General features: G+C 35.6%; 1 protein-coding gene across 1 annotated transcript in view; it reads left to right on the top strand.

Moving 5' to 3' along the window:
* Positions 1 to 752: 752 nt before the first annotated feature.
* The window catches only part of LOC122787739, a 31,571-nt gene continuing 11,037 nt past the window's right edge, over positions 753 to 21,286 (top strand). The window contains exon 1 of the mRNA XM_044054605.1: positions 753 to 907. The gene's annotated coding sequence lies outside the window, so the exon portion shown is untranslated. The remainder of the gene's footprint in view (positions 908 to 21,286) is intronic.

Below are 21,286 nucleotides of genomic sequence, written 5' to 3'. Positions count from 1 at the left end.
TTCTTGTTAAGAAAAGTAATCAGAGATCACCATTTTCAGCTGCAGTTGTTTAAATGTCTTTAACATTTTGTCCTGTACCTCAAGTTTTTTAGCCCTGCTTAAGGATAGTCTGCAAAGGGCTTATGAGAAAAAACATATGTTTGCATGCATAGTGCTACATTTCTAAACTTTTCAATTCTACTAAATATTTATTTTACATCAGGGAATAAATTGTGTTAACTTACATTATATAATTCTAATGCTGTAACATAGTAATGCAATTTTTTGCTGCTTGGAGTTTACCAAATTATTGGTGATGTGGTGATGCTCATTTCTTAAAAAATAAGCATGATTTGTAAAAGACAACAAGTAATGAAGGCCATTTATGTCATGTTTCATAAAATTTCAGTTTAAATATTTATTTATTTATTTGATATTATTCAGCAGTGTGATCAGCTATAGCAATCAATAACTACAGGCATATGCATATGTATATGTATATTTATATTGTTAAAAAAACTTTTTTTCTGTATATTTTTACTTCCACTACAGTAGGGGGAGCTGTTCCACAATGTGTCAGAGTAACTTTTAATTCTGTTTTTTTAATACTGCTGAAATACAACACTAAACATAAAAAAAATCTCTCACATCCTCTCTTCTTAGCCTACCCACTGAAGTACAAAATAGGAGGGTCATAGGGAGGGGTTGGCATTAAATGGAAAAAAGTCATATAAAAAGCAGCCATTTGCCCCTGAACTGCTCTTTGTCTAGCTTTCTTTCTTGGAAGTAAGATCTACAGCAGCAGCTCAGGCAAGATATTGGCTACCTCCCCACAATTTGCTAACCAGAGAAGAACTTACATTCTTCAAGGAATACTTATTTTACTTTGGAGTAGCTCCTTGTGTGAGCAGAAGGCTTCATTTTTAAGGTACAGTGCTTCTAGTGTTTTTGCTTTGTGACAGTCAGTATTTCACTTGCTTTTGTAACATCCTAGGTAGCTTTGTGCAGGATCACTTTTATTGATTGATCTGAATGTTGTTAACTAAGAAGAGTGGCTGAATTTAATGCAGATTTTAGTTAAAAATACTATTTTGCTAAATTTTAGGGGGAAAAGCAGATAAGTAATTTTAATTACATTATGCACTTTTTGTTTTAATGCCAGCTTTGGAAATATGGTTTACATTAATTTTTTTGCTGGGCTTGTTTGTACTCAAGGAGATAAGACTTTACACAATTTTAGTAAGTAATGTTACATTAGAAAGGTGCTTAATTTTTGTTTTTTCAAGTGTGCCTTGTCTCTGTGTGTGTGTGTGTGTGTGTGTGTGTGTGTGTGTGTGTGTGTGTGTGTGTGTGTGTGTGTGTGTGTTGTATATGTTTCCTGAAACACTAGATGATGTATTTATGTGTTGTTAATCTTCAGCACATAGACTCCTGATGAGGGATTTTAGATGAAGTGCAGAGAGCTAAATTGTTTTACTTAGGTTTCCATGAGTAAAGTTGTCTTGGTCAAGCTAAAGGAAATATCCTAAATCAAACTGCAACTGAAATGAAGGGACTGAACTTTGAAAAGTATAGGATTATACTAAGAGTGTATATAAAGAGAAGAAAGAGATGGTAATATAGAGATAAGAAGGTATAAATAGTACAGGAGAGCAAAGACTAATAGGCTCTTACAATTTTATGACAAAACTAATTTTGTAGGAAAGATTAAAGGGTTAGAAGGAGGGGCAAACAAGAAAATTTATGGGGAGGAGTCTGCAGGGATAACACAGAAAAAGAGCAGGGTGTTACCATTTATTACTAGCAGAGTTAACTCATGACTTGCATTCCTTTGCAGGAAGTCATGACAGCATTTGAAAGATAGGGGGAGATCTAAACTTGCTAACCAACCTCTCTGACAATTTCTGGCATTTTGCCAAATAAGGTATAAAGCTATTAAATATTCTAATTAATTGCTGTATATTATATAATGAATAGGGTACATGCATGCATTAAGTATACTATTTGTGTACATAACCTAAGCTATAATTCCATTATTTTCATTTTAAAACCAGGTACTTTAGATTATTCATAAAACTAATACATATTTCCTGTGAAAATAACAAATGTTTCAAAACAAAAGTCTTCCTCAGGGATCCTGTCTAAAGATCATTCAATAGAAAATCATATTCATATGTTTAAATGCATTCCTAATTATTTAAGGATACAAAAATAATTTAAATCTTTCTGTGAGATCAAATGTACAGTTTAGCTTGAAAACCATTGTTTTTGTCATTGTATGAAAAAATATACTTAAGTGTTACAAACTGGTTTGCATTAATCATATACTATACCAAATAACCAATGGTTATTACATGTATTAGGAAGGTGCAGCAAAGTAATGTGTACCTTCTAATTTAATAATACCTGTTGTTTAGATTTATGTGTTCATAATAGGGACATTTAAAGTAAATTTCTAGTTATAGACTCAGAAGTTGTGTTTATTAAACATTTACTGCAATGTCGGCAAAATCAGAATCTTCATGACCATCATTTTTATCATTTATATATAATATGCTTAGTAATAGAGATCATTTCCATTGCTCCATTACTGAGTACTGAAAAGTGTCTCCAATTTTTAAGAACTAAAATGCTCTTGTTACAAAACTGAATGAGTATATATTATACTGAAAGCTCTATTTTTCAGATGTGCTTATTATTCTCTATGGAATAAAAAGCAAGTGATACTAAAATTGCAAGTATTTTCTTATGTTTAAGGATATTCTCATTGTGATCACCCTTAAAGTTTTCCTTCCTTTCTTCAATTATCTATATTGTTTTGTTAAAATACTTAATATGAGTAGTTGCAACTTATTCTCATAAGTAGGTATGGATATTCAGAATTTACTTCTATTTTTTAGTTAAAGTTGTACCTTTGAATGCAATATCTCATACAAATATAAAGTTATTCATTAGGTGATATAGTTAAAACTCATCCAGTGTTGGGATATAATATTAATTAAAATAAAACAAAGGTGGTAGCCGTAAATTTTGTACCTAAACTATGAATTGGTTCAGCAATACACTTATGGGAGCACAATAAGATGAAGTATTTAGGAATATAGATTAAAAAGGCTTCTGGTACAGCTACTAAGGATATATGGGAAGAGACTAAACAAAAGATAATACAAAAACCTAGAAACTGGAAGTTCTTTTTATGTGTATGTCTAGCAAAATACAAGTAGCGAAGGTGTTTTAGTCCCTTTAGTTTTATATATAGATCAGGCATATTTTATCAACCAAAGGAGAAGTTGTAAACAAGGTATTTAGGATTACCTGATTTGAAGGGATATTTAGAGCTACACATTTTTTTCATATATATATATATATATATATATATATATATATATATATATATATATATATATATACACACACACAAATGGAAAGTTATAATTCAAAGTGGAAAGGGATGATGATGAAGCAGGGAGAAAATCAACAAATGAGGAGAAAGTGGGAGTTTAGATGCAGATCCTTAAAGAGAATAACCAGAAAGTATGCTAAGAACTAAGCCAATATAAGAATGGAGAAAGGTGATTTTGCCAATAGGGATGACTGTAAGTAGGGGTAAAGGGATTAGGCAAGAGGAGGCTGGAATTTATGGGAAACAACTGACAAAGAAACCAAGGTATTGGGAGGAAATAACTAGAGAGGGTATGGTAATAGAATGGAATGAGGCCAAGAATTCATTTGAACTATGTTAGACACTGCCTGCCCTATCAGAGATTGATATCATAGTACAGGAAAAGAGAAAGGATAGTTGAATCCTAAATGAAAAACCTGCTCTGGTAGAGTTTTTAGTTGAATCTAGAACAAAAGCTGCTGTTAAAAAAGTGATAATTAGTAGGCATATAAAATATTGCATGATAACTGCACAAATCAATTGGAGGAGGTTAGAAAATATTGGGAAGAGAGACTGGATAAGCAATTTATAAGAGAACAATGGGAGGACATATCTATAACTCCTAAGTATGCAACAAAGTCTGGAAGATGGAAGATTTTTACTTGGAAGTGTTTGCATAGGTATTTTATACCCCCATGTAGACTCCAAATAATTTTTCATCAGGTAGATTGCAAATGATGGAGAGTTGTGATGAGGAAGAAAAAGATAACTGGGAACATGTGTTCTGAGACTGTAATAAGTTGGCAGACTTTAAAAATTCCCTTCAGAGTACTTTGTCAGAAATATTAGATGAGCAAATAGGTGTAACTTAAAAAATGATTCTGTTGAGGTGGGGCATAGTATCTGAATGTTGTAGATATAGTAAGACTTTGCTAAGTTTAATTTTGGTGGCTGCCAAAAAAGCAAATACTAAAAATGAAAATCAAATTCTAAGCCAAATGTTTTAGAAGTACTGAATATTGTAACAGAGATAAATGAACTGGAAGTTGGCTCTTTTGTAAAGGAAAGGGACAAATTACACAGAAATAAATGGAAATTGTGTGAACAATGCATGCAGAATAATGTTCAACAGGAGGAGTGAGGTTTAACGGAAGGCAGGAATTGAGCAATTTATGTAATGTTAGACTGATGATAGTTATAAAAAATAACGTGATGTATAGTATATGCAACTGGAAATCTGTTGATATGGTTTGTTTTCATTTATATTAATGTATGTTTGCCTTTGTCTTGAGTGATAATTTAATAAAGGTGTTATCAATTATCCAACTTTGTAATTAGAGCAGTTTATCCAAACAAATTGAAAACACTTTTTACTATTCAGTAATGGAGTATGAGAAATGTTATGTGTTATTAAATGCATGTATATAAATGATAAACATGATGGCAATAAGTTTAATCTATTGAAAGTAGGCAAATATTGTGATTTTCAATGCTATTATGGTGTAAAGATGGTGACTAGGCATAGATGACAAGACAGGAGGTAATACAAACATTGATTAATCTTAAAAAGCAGTTGCAGTATTCGGTCAAATATAGCTACTCAGGAAGGAGAAATGGAATATCACAAAATGCATGACTTCATTAGAAAGCATGGTTTCTTAACCAGTTGGAAATTGTACTGCTAGATAATAGCTTCTTGTTTTAATGATGTCTTTTCTGTGAGGAAATGTTGTATCTCTGCAAAAAAATGATATTATAATATATTTCTTAAGTTTCATGTGGTAGGGAGTAGTCCAATACAGAATACTGCTTTTCTATGAATACAAAAATGAGCAGACAGACCGCACACAGAAACACACACACATTCATAGTAAAGGATGGAGAATGCAGTCTTACAGATGAGTGTAATTTCTTTTGCCTTCATGCAAGATATCCAGTATGAGTAATCTGCATTTACATAATGAAGTCAACTACAAGAAAGAAAACAGGCCACAAAAGAAGCACTAACATACTACAAACTTTACCTTAATTCCTAACATGTTAAAATGTAACTTAACAGTTACATTTCAGTGGAAGAGGATTAATTCAATTACTTACATGCCAGAACAACATAAAGATATGTACCACCCAAGCCCTCCTTCTGAACAGCAGATACCTGTCCCTTTTAGGTAAACTCTAGTAAATATTTAATACCTACAATTCCTCGCACCTTAATCCCTACATTTAGATTGTAGGCAATCTAGAGGCATCATACCTCAGCTGTGCCTTACAAAACAAATGGCATGAATCCAAAGCAATTGGTTATACAACTTTACAGCAAAACTAATTCTGTCCAATGTTAACCAAAATGAAAATCCAAGTCAGACAGTGTATAAGATCAGCGTTTGCTTGCTTGCACTTTGCAAATATATGAAGGCCCTCTTTTATAGCCTCCATGTTATACTAATCTTCAAGTATGTAAATACAGAGAAATGTGTAGCACTGCATTGCACATTCAGTGACTTCAGATTTACTTAACAAGCATTTGGAGAAAGCATCTCTGATGTGCATTGACATCCAGTTGGATAAAACCTATATGACAAATCCTATTCAATATCGGCAGGAAGTTTCATCCTGAGTCCAAATAATTATTTGCCTGTCTCAATGACATATATCAAGATACCAATTACCTAGGCAATTTCAAGGCTATTTCTCAAGCCACTAATCCTGTAACATAAGACATGTGGATAATGAGGTTTTAGTATATCCATCCACTGGGATCACTGGATAGCCAATCATTTGCATTGTTTCATTTTACAGTGTAACCTGATATTTCTGACAATAATACAACACTTGTCATGAATATCTCCCCTTCTTCAGTTCTCAGTTAACAGAACCATTACACAGATGATTGTAAACACTTTCACCCTAGCACAGTAACTTTATCAAGACACTGGTGTGAAAACATTTATTTGTCTAAGTTTTTCGGGAAAATCAATGTTATCTTCTGATAAATGCTGCTGTTTGCTTGTTTGTTGCTTGTTTTTTTTTTATTGCTTTTCATTTCAGATATACCGCTTCACCTTATGAGTCTTATCGTGAGATAGCTCCATAAACAGAAACATATATATGCAAATTTGTTTGGGTTCCTCTGTAAGTGTAACCATGACAAGATATTGCAGCCTGTATAATATTTACAGTAAGTACAATGTTACATAATGTAGTGAAAAGAAAGCAGTGAGACATGACTCTCTTTTTTCTATATCTCCTGTTATTGTGATGGTGAGTATCACATACAAAATAAGAAATGTTTCACTTGTAACTGGTCTGCATAGTATTCCTGAAGGATATGCACTGTCTCACAAATAACAACACACACACATATGCACAACTCTGCAATTTACAATTTTGCACTTAATGCATTAAGATGATTTTGTTACTAAAATAGTTTTGAATGTCAAACACTTTCATTTTTTTCACGTGTAGTAATCCAGAAAAAATGAATAGTCACACAAGGTAAGTTACAAAGCATCTAAGGGGTAGATTTAAAGATATGAGTTAATGCAGTGTTCATAATTTTCCCAGATTAATGTAGTCTTTTATAATCTTACTCATAAACCTTACTCATAAACAGAACCATTTATACATGAATATGTTATTCAAATGACTATTTCTCACATGGAATATAAAATCAATTTGGAATATATCCATATGCATCTTCCATGCTGTGTATTTTATCATCTAATGCAAGTTGTTAACATGAATAATCCAGATACATGGCTGTTTTTCAACACAGAAGTATATAGTCCTTAGTTTTTCAACCTGAATATATATAAACATATATATATATATATATATATATATATATATATATATATATATATATATCACAATAAATATATGGTTCAAAGAAACAGGTGCAGTGCCATAATCTTCAAATGAATTAAGTGGGATTCAGATGATACAAGCAAGATCATGGAGATATGGTAATATAATTTTAAACTTTAATATCATATGCAAGTAGCAGCCATTCACAAGCATGAAGGGTAGGAATAAACTGATAGTATTATTCTTCATATTTTTTTAATAGTTAACCAAATTAAGAAATGTGTTGGAAAATGCACTGTACACAATGATTAGGAATCTCCAAATCAATGTCTTCTCCTTCATCACGTGTGACTAATAATTGTGGCAGCAGTAATGGTGACACTACTGATGTTACTGTTATAAACTTCCAGAAAATATTGTCCCTATTGTCACTCAACCATTATATTATTGGTGATACAGAATACTAGTGTTGAGTATTGCAAGCAGTAATGATAAAGTAAAAAACAAGATCTCTTTATGTACTAAACATACTTAGAAATTACTATAAAGAAATTAGAACTCACATTCAATATTATATTGACATTAGGAAAGAAAAATGTCACTGCTAAAGTGAATAATTAAAAAAACTTAGAGAATTGTTTAGTCTAGTTCCAGTTTATATGGAAGTAATATAGTAATTCACTCAAAAATAAGGTAATTCTTTTGTTTATCTTTTAATTAAGACATAATATTATAAGAGTCTCTATGGAGTGGTATATAGATAAAGTGATTCAAATTTATATTTAAACAGAAGGTAGAAAGGTTATCAGTTTTAGATTATTATTCAAGTACATTTGAAAAAAATACTGGTACAATCAGACCAATAAAGCCACATCCAATTACCTGTAGACATGTCATGTTTCACCCTTTGAGCGTATCGGTACAGCATAAGTGGATACTTTAGTGATACTTTAGAAATACAGAGCTTACAAGCTGGCCTGAATATGCCTGTGAAGAATTACAAAAGTGAAACTTAAAAGTGATGAGCATTCAGGAGTCATGGAGTTGACAGGCCTCCACTGCAGGAGATTTAAGGTATTGCAGAGTAAAGACTTTTGCTTTGCTGGATCTTACTTGGAATTTTTACTAAATGATTTGTCTGTCTGACATTTTTACTATTTGCTTTGGATGTTATTTGGAGTATTTTGCAGTCAACCTAATGTCATGGGCATCAAGCTTGTTTGTTAAGATCTGTGTTTCTTAAGTATGGCCAAACAATCCATTTATGCTGCACCGAAAAGCTCAGAAAGTTGGTGAAATATTATATATTTACAGTTAGTGGGGTTTTGCTTCATTGGCCTAAGTAAACCAGTTAAGACTTTTGAAAAGTGAAATTAAAGAGTCATAGGGATTCAAAAGCCATGTAGCTGAAACACTGGCATGTCATCAAGGGGTCATTTGCATATATCTCATGTGCCTCTACTATGGATGGTTTTAGATACTGATGGATCATTCCTGGAATTTTTATTGCATACATGCTCACATATTTAATCAGTGTAGACATAATTTTATTAAATTCATACCATTATTGTTACAACTGCAAAAATGGTATTTTCTGTCATCTGTAAGAAGGCATAGAATTGCATGCATATCTCATGTAACATCGTACTGAAGATGCTTTAAAGTTCTGCATCTGATCTCTATGACATTATTCTTATAATTTAATATCCAAGTTTTTCCTGTTAGGAAAAGTTTTCAGAGAACTCCTTTAGCTGTCTTCTTGATCCACATATTAAAGATACAGATTTCAAGCCAAAGGACATTTTATTCATTTATTTATTTATTTAGCATTTGTTTACCGGATAAGTTTGACTGGGAAAGAACCCATTTTCAGAGGGGGGCCTGGGAAGAAATGATTATTACCTCCCTATAATAATGCCATACTGACTGCCTTTCCCCTTACATTATTATTGTTTTATCTATTTTTGTTAATCAGGTCCTTTTCTGGCACAAATCAGGCTACAATGGCAAATGCAAACACAACATGTAGAGTGGAAGAGTTATGATGGGAGAAGGATGCAGCCACTGCAAGCACAAAGTGTTAAGGGCAGATAATTTCAGTCTGAAAAATTCTGTTTGATAAATGAAGTGTAGGCTAAGCATTAAATTCTCATTCTCACAGCCTCTACATACCACTGTCTCTCAAACCGTCCTCTATCCACTCATTTTGTAAGCTTATTCTGTGGCATCCACAGGCATTCACAGGGCATCTGAGAAACACAAACCATCCGACTAAGCCTACTAAGCCTGGGTCTGTCTTGGGTCTCCTTCCAGTGGACTGTGCCTTGTTCATTTCCTACAAAGACACTAAAGAGGACATGTTTACAAAGTGCCCAGACAACCTCAGCTGACTCCCTACAGCATGAAAGAAAAGTACTTGTACTCCAAAATTCTCCTGAATTTCTGTTCTGCTCGTGCTATTGTGGGTTGGATCTGGCTACTGTGTGAAGGAACCTCACTTCTATTTTATCTGTATCCTCACAGTGACTATTTAAAGCTCATGACTACAGATGAATATGTAGACATACACTGATAAGTCATCTTATGACTAACCTTTTGCTTTGCAGCTCTATTTATGAGTGATGTAAGATGTGATGGCATTAATCTGTCATGTTTGAGTCTAAATCAAAAGATTTTTCTGAAGTATTTCTGGCTTCACTACCACAGTCTAGTACAATACCAGCAGTATGCCTCTGCTGTACCCATCCACTGGTCAGTCTTATGATCCATACTACCTTCACTAGGGAATAAGGCCTCAAGATACTTAAACTGTAGCAAATTAATTGTTACCCCCCCCCCCGAAAATAAATGTAGAGGGCAGTCAATTGTTTTCTAGGAGAAACCAGGCCACTGTTTTATGCTGCTCTTCATCCAGGACACTTTAATCTTAAAAATGACTTGCTTCCATATATATATTAGAGATCACCTTCATGTGAGGCTAATAGACCAATATCACCTACAAGCAATGAAGATGCCACCTCATATCTCAGACCTTAGCTCCGCCTTGATAGGCCACTCATGAAAATCATAAAAAGGAGGGTAGACGAGATGCCTTCACTTTGAACATGTTTGTCTTAATTCAAAGAATGCAGATACAAGACTTGCTCTTCAAATGCAGGAACTGTATACAGTAATATATATATATATATATATATATATATATATATATATATATATATAGATAGATATATATAGATATATCTATCTATCTATATATATATATATATATATATATATATATATATATATATATATATATCTATATATATATATATATATATATATATATATATAAAGTATAATATAATATACTATATATATATATATATATATATATATATATATATATACATACACAGACATATCATCTGCACTTATAAGCATCCTATTATGGTGCCTGTAGGGCATGTAGACAGGGCTGCAATATACATGACACTTCATCAAATTAATGAACTTAGAGATGAAGGTATAATGCACAACTCTTGTTATCAATGAAATATGTGAGCACAGTGTTGCTGATGTTTTCAGCAAATAAGAACAACAATAATGCTTCCACTAACCAACATGTGAGATTCTTCAATCTACACATTTATAGAATGTTACAGTAGCACAGAGCTGTAATCACAGCTTTCGGATGTGTGCTCACAGTTGTGCATACAACAAAGCTACAAATCAGAATACTACTTTTATAGTCCAGCTGCTACATTTGTTTGTAATGCAGGGAAAAACTATGGCATCCATTTGCACCCTACAGTTTCAGAAGATACCATAACAGTAAAAGCTTGGTCATGACACCTGACTCTAGTATAGTTAGAGCTTTTATTCTCTCACATAACCTCTATAGCATTGAATAAGGTCAGAAAGAGAAAGTCAATGTTGGCTTTGGTTATGTGATTACTTAAAAGCAGCATTTCTATGTGTTTGAGTTGTTTTTTTTTTTTTTTGCCTCTCTTGTCAGGTTTGCAAGACCTTTCTTAAACATGTCATTGCTGCTTCTTTTTTGAGAGATATTCACTGTTCTTCAAAAATACACATATTAGAGGTATGTGTGTGTGTGTGTGTGTGTGTGTGTGTGTGTGTGTGTGTGTGTGTGTGTGTGTGTGTGTGTGTGTGTGTGTGTGCGTGTGTGTGTGTGTGTGTGTGTGTTTGTATTCCTCAACATTTTCCTATTCTTGTTTTGAGGTATTCTTGAACATATATTGCACAGTGTGATATTGTGGGGGCATCTGCAGTGCAGTTTTTGGTCCCTGCTAGCCACTCTATTGAATCAATCCATTCCTCAGCCTCTGTCTGGGGCCACACCATGTCAGGAGACCATACACTGTTGCCACTTCAGAGATACATTAGAGTCATCCACTAACTTCCATCTCCTTGTCTACCTCCTCCATCCCACAGGCTTACAATTCAACTCCTGTCTTACTGGCAGACTAGTTAGGGCTAGTGAGCTAAGGATCACAGAAAAGACCCAAGAAGTTAGGATGGAGTAGTATACCTCCAGAAAGTGACAAAACACTAGTAGAATCCTATAAGACTCTGTGCTAGGGCCACTCCTTTTTGTTATCTTCTTTTGCAAGGTCAGGTCCAAAGTCAAGGGCCTCTGGCTGACCAAGTTTGCAGATGATTGTAAACTATCCACAGTCATAGAATCCTCCAAATACATAAATACCCTCCAAGGAGGTCTGACACAGATTAACATCTAGTGCAAGAGCTGTGGTCTAAAACCCTGCACAAAGAAGCACATAATAGTATAATTTGAGAAAATGGCTACCATGAGAAACTATCACAATGATAATCCACCCCTAAGAGTAGACCCAATGATCACGAATTTGTGAAGATGTCTAGATAGTAACCTGGCCTTTGCCATCATGGCATCTATGTCCAAAAATGTCATTGTTCCAGTGTACTCAGCACTCTTCAGACCAATCACTGAGTACAATGCCCCATTTGGTATGTACCTGAGCAGACATATGCAACAACTGGTGTGTCCAAAGACGTTCCTCACAATAAAAATAACATACAGGGCATAAATAACATGTCCTACATGAACTGCCTTAAACCCCTATCCCTCTACTCAGTTTCCTTCTGATCTAATCTATAATCCCACTCTGATGGACCTATTACACGTCTACAAAACAAATAATACCAGAATTATGCAATTTAGGGAACTAAACCTTGTCTGCAACATAAATACGACATTCTGTAGGTGCAGGTATGCATGTCAGAGCATACTCCTTCTCTAGAACAGGTTTCCCATCCATGTGAAGTAAAGTTCTTCCCTAACCAAATTCAAGCATAACTTAGACGAGTGGATAGGGAATCGGAACTTTTCCCCTGGTCTGGCACATATGTCTCTAGTAGACATAGGAAGCCTGTAAATGCTTGACCACCTATGCCCAAGTTGACTACACCCCTTAAAATGACCCTAGAGTATTAAAACTAGTCAGATACATTCAAGAACTATGGTTGGGCTTAACAAGGCCCCCTGAGGAATGTAGCCTAGTAATCCTCTGTGAACCTATGAAACTATAAAATCTATGTCTTGTGTTCCAGCATATCTATATTTTTTGGCAGTGTCTAGAATTTATTTTATTTATTAATTTATTTTATTTTACATTTGTTGACCGGGATAGCCCGACTGGATATATATCCGTTTTCAGCGGAGGCCCAGGAAGAAAAGCTCCATACAGATGAACACAAGACAGACAAGAACAAGACAGTACAAGTTACAATGGAAAAGACTGGTACAAATTTGCATATTACACATTTTCAGTCTCAAGAGAAATCAATTATTTATATATATATATATATATATATATATATATATATATATATATATATATATAAAATTCAGTTCCAAGTTCCAGTTCAAGCACTAAACAATTCCTATTCTTTTATATATCAATTATTGGATCTTTGCAATTTTGCATACATGGAGGGGAACTAGTTCTTACTTATTCAGTTGATTGGCTCAGATTTATTTGGCTAGACACTAATGAGAAAGGCCAGGGAGACCTCTAAGGGTACACCGAGGAAGGGGGGAGAGATTAGTCCTGGGTGGAGCAAGGACATAGGCAGCGTTTTTTGAGGTATTGAATAAGATTCTTTTTGAATTGGGCTGAAGAGGGTTCTGAGGTTAGGTCTGCAGGAAGAGAATTCCATGTTTTACCAACAGAGTTGGTAAACAGAGTGTCCCCGGCTGAGTTGTTAGCCTTAAGTGTGAGAGCTAACATTTTGTTGGAGGATCTGAGAGTTTTGAGGTCCTGGTAGGGGGTGATGAGACTTTTAAGATCAGGTGTGTGTTCTGGCTGGTAAAGGATCTTCTTGGCAATAACTAGTTGGTTGACCAGGAGTAGATTAGGTAGTTCAAACCATCCTAGTAGTTTTAGGTTAAGGCAATGGTGAGTTCTATGGGCAGAGGCAATTGCAAATTTGGCAATATAATTATAGCAGACCATGTACTTGTTCAGGTCAGTTTTACTCAAATTTGTGAATGGGGAGAGGCATAGAAAAGTGTAGAGAGTAGATGTACACGAGCAAGAGTAGTTCTGGCTAGGGGAGTTAAGAAGGGTTTGATCCTGTATAGAGTGCCCAGTTTTTTATTAACTGTTTTAATTGTATGGTTGATATGCAGGGCAAACCTCAGGTTATTCTCCACTAATACTCCTAGGAGTTTAGTTGAGGGATCTGGTGAGATAATAGTACCATCCCTTGATTTAATAGAGAAGGTTAAAGTGGAGGACCGGAGGGATGGAGAGAACAGCAGCAGTTTAGTTTTTTTTGGGATTTAGTATAAGACGGCGATAGAGGAGCCACTTTTCAACTGCATTAAAAGTATTTTGGGATAAGGCCAATAGCTCTTCAGGGGATGTGGCAGAACATATTATGGTCGCGGTGTCAGCATACTGAATGCTGGTAGCTTGTGGTACTACCTTGTGCAAGTCATTAATGAATAAGAAGAATAGGAGGGGTCCTAAGATGGATCCTTGGGGAACTCCGAGTACGATATGCAGAAGGGTTGATAAGTTATTTTTCCAAAGGACTGCCTGCTGTCTACCATTCAGACATGATTTGGCTGTGCTGCACAGAATATTAACATTTTTAGTTTTACATTGTCATGTTACACTGACGCACAGAATATTTACGTCAACATCACTTCAATTGTAGTTTTAAGTGCAGACACAATTAAACAGCAAGCAAAAAGCATTAGCTTAATTTCAAGTGCAGTTTATCTCACTTTTCTGTTCATTTATTTTTGCAGTGTTTTAATGATGTTATTACAATGGGGAATAGGTAAGGAATCTGGTGAGAAGTATTTAGGTTTGTGATTTTTTTTCAGTATCATTTCCTGTTGCCAGTCCAAACTGATAATCAGTGCCCATCTCCTAACTGATCAGCCCTTTCATACCTCTGACTCAAGACTGTTTGGTTCATAGAGGGCAAAATGTCAACAGGGTGGTCATTCTTTTTAGCTTTTGGGAATGTTTTGTTCCCTGACCTCTCACCCCGGTGGCTTGATGTCTATGCTGCTGTGATGTTTCTATAGTAACAGTACAGATGCATGTGTCTATTTCAATGTGTGGGACAGTTCTGCCTACAAAGTTGTGTGTTTTATAGTAGTGTAAAATGAATACCTCCAGCCTTTGCTTCACTCTGCCACCAGAGCTAGGGAGGCCACACAGCAAGCAGATAAGGAGAAGCACTAAAGCAGGCACTGACATGTATGAGAGTTTTGTGGGGGGTGGATTGCTGTTATATCTCAGGGGTTAGCTGTAGTCTTAATGATGACACACCCAGCTGTTGACAGGATGAGAGGGCTGTAAGGAAGAGGTTTACTGCTGCAGGCATAAACAAAAAAGGCAGAAGATGGTGACCACTACCAAGATAAAAGACTGTGGCCTCCTTGAGGATGGAAGAGAGGATGCTTGATCTGCTTCCTAGTGAAACAGATGATATATCACAGTGTGTCACCTGTCTACGGCAAGCCAGATATGTGAAGACTGACAGCAATCCCTGACATGATGGTAGATTTGGTTGTAAGGTTCCAGTAACTTTTAGGATGCATGGGATACTTCTGGAGGTTGCAGTATATCAGGTTTTGAAGGTGTTACAAATGTATGTAGTATTAAAGGACATGTTGCCTTTAGCATCTGTCAAATGCTCCACTATGCATCACATGTTGTGCAGTGTAAAGTAAATGCAGATGAAACTGGCTGAATGCAATCTGTGTCCATATCATTGCTTTGGCTCATCCTGAATATCAAATACTATATTATGCTGGAAGTAACTGAAAAAATAGTAATTTCAAGCTCTGGAAAATGGTGCAAATATACCTACTTGAAAACCTCTTTCATAAGGGTTGTTATTTGTCTGAAAACTAGAAATAGCGAATCTTGAATTTTCATTTCATCCTGATGGCAAAAGAAATATCAAAGAAGTCATTCAAAGGACACTGTGCTACATCTCTATAAGTTACAGTTTTGTACACTTCTACAAGTTGCAGGGGAACATGCCCTGAATGTTTATAACATGACTAAGCTTTCAGAGGCAAAATGACGATTGGATGGAAGATAGGAAATTCACCCTGGGGATCACGTCAGTTGCCCTGCTAAACAGGGGTCCAGGGAAATAAATATTGTGGGAAGAAATCGCCAGGGAATTGTTATGGCTAGGCTTGTATAGGCTCTAGGGCCAATAGCCTAGTACCAACCTATGAACCTATGCAAATAATGTAGTTATGAAATGGGTATTTCATTCCTACTGTGAGCAGAAAAGGAACATACAGTATAACTGTTATTTGTTATTCATGATAAAAAAGGCACTACCAAATTAAAGAAGTGAACCAAAGACTATACATTTCATGAGTCATGATTCAGTTGTTCAAAAGAGAATAGTATGCAGTATTATAAATGACTCTTCAGACATTTGTTAACCGGGCACCCCATCAGACACAAGCGTCCTTTTACAGGGGCAACCTGGGAGCCCTGTCTGTCTAAATGACTTGCTCTAGGTCACACAGCAGACAAGTGGAAGTGGAAGAAATCAGACACTGTACCTTTGGACACAGAAAGCAGCTCAGGGGCAGGGCACATTACTGTGATAATTACAGTTAATGTTAAAGAAAGCGAATAACCAAGTGCAGAGCAAGTGATCTAACTTGTCAGAGGAGCTCGTATAACAATTTAAACTATGTAAAGCTGCATGTGAGAGAGAGAGAACAAAAATTAATCTTTAGGGAGTGGTGAAGGTATAAGTATGAGAAACATATCCTTAATAATTTCTACATGAGCTGTGACTGTAAGCACAATAAAAATAAATATCCTGCAATTAGTCAAGTATGTAGAAGTTGTGGAAAGAGAAATCCATTTGCCTATGAACATAAAATAAAAGAAATAAATGTTCATTTGAGAAGATGGCATATGTTGGAACAATGGGTGATAATTACTCATTTGTGGCACAATTCAAGCTGACAATGTGCACAGAATTGTGTATAGATAAAAACATACAAAAGTCATGACTAGCAAATCAGTTGCAAATCTGGGAAGAAAAGTTTAAAGTTGAAAATTGATGCCGATGTTTAGACAAATTGGCACATAGTGTACTCTGCTGTTTGCACTAATGTTTGAAATATTGTATGTGAAAATGAGCAAAATGAGACCAAAACTGTGTAATTGTTTATTTATTCTGGTCATCACTTAAAGTGAAAAGCTCAGAAATTACTTATATGAAACTACAGGAATACAGCTACAGATGTCATTTCCAGAAATTTTATATCCTAAATGCCTCTTCAGTTTGTGGTCCTTTTACAAGACAAATCTGTGTATAGCAAAAATAATTTACATTGTGAATGCATAACTACCACATGAATCAGAAGATATACAGTCTGTTGAGTACAAATATTTATTTTTCTGGCCTACGCTTGCCATATAGCCAGTAGCGTATCCACCAAGGAAAATTCTGCTAGTTCTGAGCAATAGAATAACTAGTGTATAGAAAAAGTTGAATTCCATGAATTGCATGGCTGTGACTTAAGAAACAGTTTTAGCTAACTAGATAGACTAAGAGCATGGTTACTCTGGTGGAGTCAGATACAATTATTTGCATAGATCTACAAGATCTGGGTAAATATATAAAAAGAGAGCACTCTCCCCTTTGTACAACTGAAGAAGTAGTATCTGGCATGACAGTTCCAAAGTGCTTTCTGTGTTGAATGTAAATTCGGAATTTTGCAAATTTAGCTTGGCAAGAAACATTCCAAGCTCAGCATTTTAGTTAACCTTTGGGAAGGTACATTATTATAAGTATTCCATTTCATAAACAATTAGCAACTGAAATGTTTCAGATGTTTTTGTTACTACATTTAGCATGATATTGTGGGTTTAAACTAAAGAAGAACAAGATGTAAGACGAATTGAATAGTTGAAAAGTATGAAGACAGGACAGCATTAAACTAAATAAAAGTAAATATAAAATTCAAGTTAAAGAATAGAAATATATGGTAATATCAGTCATGTCTTAATGTCCAAAGAATTGAAACTAGACACTGTTCACCAAGAATGTAGGAACTATAGTAAAACTGTCTCATCTGGATTATAAATAAGCTTTTATGAGAATCCTGGGAATTCCTGGAATGATTTATCTTTCAAAGCTTATTTCCCAATTTCCATGAAAGGAACTACTGGATGACATACAGAGTGATAATGGACTACAGAACAGAAAAAAAAAGTTTTAAATGCTTGCAAAGTTCTTCATATAACTGTCTACATTAAAGAATTAAGACATGAACAAGTCAGTCAATTACAGGTAAATACCAGCCAGAATGGTACCAGTTCAGTGATTTTGCTTGAAAGCAAACCAGTTACTTACTGGTCTAAAGACTTATATAATGTCATAAAAGGAATAATACACAGTTTTAATTAAGAAGTGAAGTATAAGCCAAGAAAAGAGATGCATATAATACATGTATGTATGTATTTGTTTGTTTAATTGGTTATTTGTTTGTTTCTTCATACATTTTAAGCAAGGACAATAATAAAAGTTAAAAGATATAATGCAAACACATTTTGTTAATAAGAATGCATGTGAATGATTATGCAAAAGCATTTAGGCAATGTAAATTTACTGATAAAACTGAACTACAAAATAAGCAATGAAGGATAAACAAATATTAGTTAAGCTAGCAGATGCACTTCTAAATCAAGCATACTGTTCATTTAGCTGCTATTTTGAAATTAGCAAAGATTTTTTTTTATTTCTAGTAATAGATTCAACCCACCCAGCATTAATATCTAACTGTCAATCATGATAAATTGGATGACATGCACAGATCTCACACAAAAAGTCAGTGAAAAAAATATCCTTTGTGTAGCTGTGTGACTCCTGTTAATAACAAATGTCAGGTTGTTGAAATGGCATGACAGGTACTCCAGAGATTAAATGCTGTTGACAGGGAAAGAGGAGCACAATACTTTGATCTTGATAATGCAGAGGGACTAAAGGTGCATTCACACTGAGTATTATGCACAGTTAAGGCACACAGTATGTCCCAACTGTGGATCTGAGTACATATAGTTTAACATATAGTTGTATAGCTGAGACATGTATCATGTGTAGGATTCGAGATAGGGTAGTTTAAAGAAATAGGTAACACAATTCAGAAACTTACTGTGTTCTGCTCATTTTTTCTTCCTAAGTACTAGTAGGTTCATAGGTTCATAGGTAGGTCCTAGGCTATCGGCCCAAGGGCCTAAGTAAGCCTAGCCAACAAGGTTCCCTGGCTTACACCATCCAAGAAAGTTAATTTCCTGTGCCCCTGTCAAGCAGAGCCACAGAACTGATCCCCGGGATGTATTTCCTATTTCCCATCCACTCATCAAGATTTTTCTTGAAGAGTGTTAATGAGGAACTTTGCTTGATATAGATGGGTAGCTTGTTCCAGAGTATAGGAAGTCTCTGGGACAGGAATCTATCCCTCCAGCATGTTCTGTTTATTGTGTTGACAAGGTTTAGGTCCCTAGAGCATGTAGCTCAGAGGGATTGGGATTTCTTTAGGTATAGCATGTCCAATAGCTCTGGGTTTAACATAACTTTATATGTTAGGCAGAGATCTTGTCAGAGTAGGTGATATGCTACAGAATAAAGATTGAGTTTTTTGAGATGGTCAGTATAGGGCATCTGTTTGAGGCCAGTAATCCTCTTTGTGAGGTACTTCTGTGGCCTTTCCAGCTGCTGCAGATGTCTTGTGAGGTACATTCCAAAAGGGGCATTGTACTCTTTAATGGGTCTAATGAGTGCCGAGTAGAGGGGAACAATGACCTCCTTTTTCCTTGATGAGAACCTTTTTGTGATGAGGTGTGCCACATAGAAGGATTTCCTGATTACTATGGTGATGTGATTATCAAAGGAGAGACTACTGTCCACTTGGGTCCCAAGGTCTCTTGTCACACATTCAGCATTAAGTAGACTGCTTTTTATGTGGTAATTCATGGGTACAGAGTTTTTACCAAAGGGGATGACAATGCACTTTTTGGCATTGAGCTTGAGGCCATGCCTCTGACACCAGACATCTGTCTCAGTGAGGCCCTTTTGTAGGATGTCCACATCATTTGGGGACTTTACTATGGCTCCTAGTTTGCAGTCATCTGCGAACTTCATTAGCCAGAGGCCCTCTGTGTTAGTCTGTACTTCAGAGAAGTAGATACCAAACAGGGCCGGTCCCAGGACTGAACCCTGTGGTACTCCACTTGTCACTGGTTTGAAGTCAGATTTGGAGTCTGCAACTTTTACAGTGTGTGTGTTTTGTCAGTGAGTCAGTTGGCAACCCATCTTGTGATGTAGGGATTTATACCTAGTTTAGTGAGTTTAGCTATAATTCTAGAATGGGGGATGGTGCCAAAAGCCTTGACGAGGTCAAGATAGGCTGTGTGAACCACCTTATCCTCATCTACAGCTTTGGTGACTGTCTCAAAGAAGTCGATCAGGTTCAGAAGGCATGATCTGCCTTTCACAAACCCGAACTGGGTGGGGTCCAGAGTTTGGAGGCTACCAATGTCTTTGTTTATGAGTTGCATGATGATACGTTCCATGGCCTTGCAGACCAGGCTCATCAGGCTAATAGCGCGATAGTTCCCAAGATCAGTGGCAGCTCCCCCTTTGTGGAATGGGATAACTCTTGCTGTTTGCCATTCAGTGGGCACAAAACCTGACATGAGACTATGACTGAACATGGTGCTTAGGTGGGAAGCCAGTTCGTTCTGAAGTTCATGTAAAACGTAGACTGGGATGTTGTCCGGTCCCATGGATGCTGTGTTTTTGGTTTTAGACAGTGCAGCTTTTACCTGCATAGATGTGATTCTTCCTGTATAGATATGGGCACTTTAGGGGGTGAGGTAGTGCTCATTTACTTCTCAGGTGTACTTTATATACCATAACAAGAATCACACATGTTCTGTGTTCAACAGGTCATCCATCCATCCATGCACATAGGTAAAGTTAAGTAACTGCTGTGCTTCAGTTTACAGTGACAATACTATGTAAGTAACATGAGAACAACCTGTTTCTATACATTTATTACTTACTGTTTATTATTAATGCTGTGTCACTAATGTGGTCTTAAAGTATCCTTCTCTAGGAGAAGAACAGAGTTCCTAGTTTTACCCTCCTCCTATTACATCTGTCTCCTATTACATGTTCTCAAAGTGTGATACACCTTAGTGTCATTAGGCTGCACTGATTTACAGCATAGCACTCAATGAGGTGTGATAATGGTTTTAGTCATGCTGTGTAGCTTATCTGCATACACAGTTAATAGCAGTTGCCCTCTTGGTGTGTGACAGCATATCAGCACAGCAATAATAGTATACAGTTCTTGTGGAATCAGTAGTAAGCCTTTCCTATGTATTATAGGACACTGAATCTACGTTGATCTGGCTGTATTTTTAAATCTCAACAGATGCATTCTATAAAATCTATTCAAAGGCAAGGTATAAATGCTTGTAGATTAACTAAAGTAATATATATTTTGCATATAATCTATTAGCATTATTCTAAACTATTTACACTATACCAGCATTACCATTACTA

The sequence above is a fragment of the Protopterus annectens genome, chromosome 13.part0, assembly GCF_019279795.1.
Source record: "Protopterus annectens isolate FY-2018-M chromosome 13.part0, PAN1.0, whole genome shotgun sequence".
NCBI classification, from domain to species: domain Eukaryota; kingdom Metazoa; phylum Chordata; order Ceratodontiformes; family Protopteridae; genus Protopterus; species Protopterus annectens.
Note: the sequence above shows the minus strand (reverse complement) of the source record. Positions and strands in the feature narration are given on the sequence as shown.